We start from the raw sequence: 3,056 nt of genomic DNA on the forward strand, positions 1-3,056 counted from the left end.
CAAATAGACTTCAGATTGGAAATGGGGAATTTTCTGGGCAGCCCAGTGGGTCCCTGCCCCTCCAGCTCTGGGAGATGCCCCACCCGTCAGAGAAATGCAACAAACAGAGAGGCCACATGGGGTCCTGTGACAGAGGCCACGTGAGAGCCAAGAACCCCAGGTGTTGACAGGGACATGCAACACAGCAGTGACCGTGTGTGCCAGGGATGGTCAGCGGTGACCGTGTGTGCCAGGGGCAGTCAGTGGTGACTGTGTGCGCTGAGGACGGTCAGCAGCATCTATTGGATTCCCTCCCTCTTGGGGCTGGTGTGAGCAGCCATTCCCTGAGCAGCCCTGTCCCGCACACAGGCAGCTGCCCACAGAGAACACGCTGGCACCAGGAGGGATGAATGCAGAGGAGAATCATGAAGCGCTGCATGTGGTCAGACAAGCAAGTCTTCCTGGCGCTGACCAACGCCTTGAAAGACGGATGTGGGGTGTAGGGAAGTGTGAAAGTGTGAGAGTTGGGGAGCCCGTGGAAGGGGTGACACATGGCAGTACCCTGTACCTTCCATCAGAGGCACTCAGTGGACATCCCCACTGCAGCCAGCCTGGTCTGCCACCGAGGGGCACCCAGCACCACCGCCGGCTCAGCAGCCTCAGGACAGGGGTGCTCAGCCCTGGCTGCACACTGGGGTCATCTGGGAAGCTTAGAACAATCTGCTGACCCCTGAGTCCCAGCCCCAGCGGGCCTGGCTCAGCCCGTCCAGGTTTCAAGTGCTCCCAGGCAGATTGCACATCCAGCCCAGGCCAGAGCCACTGCATGGGAGGAATCTGCACTTAGAACAGCACAGTGTTGATACCTGAGGGACCCAGGGGCTGCCAACTCGGAGGAAAACATGCCCTGAGGCTGCATCAGCCACTGCCCCACATCCATTTGAACAATGTGGCACCTGACCCACCACCTCCAACTCCAGCCCCAGGCCTGGTCCAGCTCCAGCACCTCCCTCAGCCCCCACCCAGCCTGTGTGGCCTCCCAGTGAACACTACAGGTTAGCTCATCCGCAGGCTCCCCATGGTCAGCCACTCAGAGCCTGGCCCTGGTCCTCCCCATGCCAACAGCATGATCTACATCCAGGGCCTGCCCTGCTGCCCCCGACAGGCCAAGGTGACAAGGGCTGCAAAAGCCACCTGAGCAGGGGAGTGGGCGGGGGGGATTGCTTTTCCAGCCTCATGTGTTCTGAGGTCTGGGATGAGCCTGAGCAACAGAGGGGCCACTGGGAGACCAGCTGGTGTCCACAGGGGTGGGTGAGCCACGGAGAGGCCACTTGGAGACCGGCTGGTGTCCAGAGGGGTGGGTGAGCCATAGAGAGGCCACTGGGAGACCGGCTGGTGTCCAGAGGGGTGGGTGAGCCATAGAGAGGCCACTGGGAGACCGGCTGGTATCCAGAGGGGTGGGCGAGCCACCAAGAGGCCACTGGGAGGCCGGCTGGTATCCAGAGGGGAGGGTGAGCCACTGGGATGCCCACCCTGAGATGGCAGAAACTGAAAGGCACGGACAGATGGGAACCCTGGCACAGTAAGGAAGGTTTTTAAATGTGTTTTTGTCAGGGACAGCAAAGTCCCCTTCAGGCCCATGTGCAGCCATGGGCAAGGCACCGCCCAGTACAACCTGCAGCTCCGTTGGCCCTGCCAGGCAGGGCTTCTTGGTTTTAAGGACCAATGAGCTTAAGAATCCAAGAATCAATGGATCTTTTACTAGTTGACCAAATGTTTTCATTAAAGTATAGTTGATTTGTATTTCAAGACAACCAGAAAAGGTCAGCAGTTACTTTAAAAGACTAGAAACTGGCCAGGTGCCATGGCTCACACCTGTAATCCCAGCACTTTGGGAGACTGAGGTGGGCAGATCACATGAGGTCAGGAGTTCATGACCAACCTGGACAACATGGTGAAACTGCATCTCTACTAAAAACAGAAAATTAGCCAGATGTGGTGGCGTGTGCCTGTAATCCCCGCTACTCGGGATGCCGAGGCAGGAGAATCACTTGAACCCAGGAGGCGGAGGTTGCAGTGAGCCGAGATTACACCATTGCACTCCATCCTGAGTGACAGAGCAAGAGTCTGTCTCGAAAAAAAGAAAGACTAGAAACGGAAAGACTATGCATTCTGGGATCATTTTGATAGCTCGTTCCTGGAGAAGTTTCTCTGAGCACCAGAAGCCACAAGGAGCAGGCCCAGCATTCCCTCCCGAGCAGGAGCCGTCGTCTGTGTTGCTTCCCTGCAAGTACCATTCGCCACTGATGACCATTCTTCTGTTCCTCTGGGAGAGTAAGAGGGAGAGGATGTAGTCTGAGAGGTTTATCTTACTTGTTAAAAAAAAAAAAAGACCAGAAACAGAAAATATCATCACCCCAACGGCCTCTTCAGCCTTGCTTCCGCGGACACACAAGACAATGGTTTGCTAGGGTTAAACTTGAGTAATTTCGCTCACTTGCTTTTTGCCAGAGAATAGCACTTTCTTAATTAAGAGATGAACCCCCCTAGGCTTGGCTGCCAAGGTTTTTATTTTTCATCCAAGTTCATCACCGGGTGCCTGGGTGGCAAGCGCCCTGGAGGCAGGAGGCCAGAGGTCTGATCTCCACGCAGATGCAGCCATGGCGTGGGCGGGCTGACGGGTGGGGTGAGCTGAGCTCCTTCCCTCCTGGGGTTCCAGGAGGAAACACATAGCCCTGCCCGGAGTGATGGGAGCAGGGCCTTTACTAAGGTGCTGCAGTCGGGTGTGGGGGGTCAGGAGGGGCCCCGGGAACTCAGGTTCTGAAGGGGTGGGGGCCGTTGTCCTCTCTGAACTGACCAGCCAGTGGAGGGGCTCCTGGCGGGCCATGTGAGGAGGGGGCTGCTGCACAGTGGCCAGGGAATGGCCACAGCCTGCCCGACCCCCCTCCGGCCCCCTGTCATCTGTCACAGCCGGAGTCTCTGCTGCCACGGCTCTGGCATTTGGACCGGGTCCACAGCATCTACAGGCCCTCGGATGCTGGACAGTGTGGAATAGCTGGAACAGCTGTGCCCCACGCTGG

At 57.5% G+C, this 3,056-nt stretch overlaps 1 pseudogene; it reads left to right on the top strand.

Annotated features, from left to right (window-relative positions):
• Window positions 1-2,135: 2,135 nt before the first annotated feature.
• On the top strand, window positions 2,136-2,340 carry LOC112208542 (small nucleolar RNA U3; annotated as a pseudogene).
• Window positions 2,341-3,056: the final 716 nt, after the last annotated feature.

This window comes from Pan troglodytes, chromosome 13 (assembly GCF_028858775.2).
Source record: "Pan troglodytes isolate AG18354 chromosome 13, NHGRI_mPanTro3-v2.0_pri, whole genome shotgun sequence".
NCBI classification, from domain to species: domain Eukaryota; kingdom Metazoa; phylum Chordata; class Mammalia; order Primates; family Hominidae; genus Pan; species Pan troglodytes.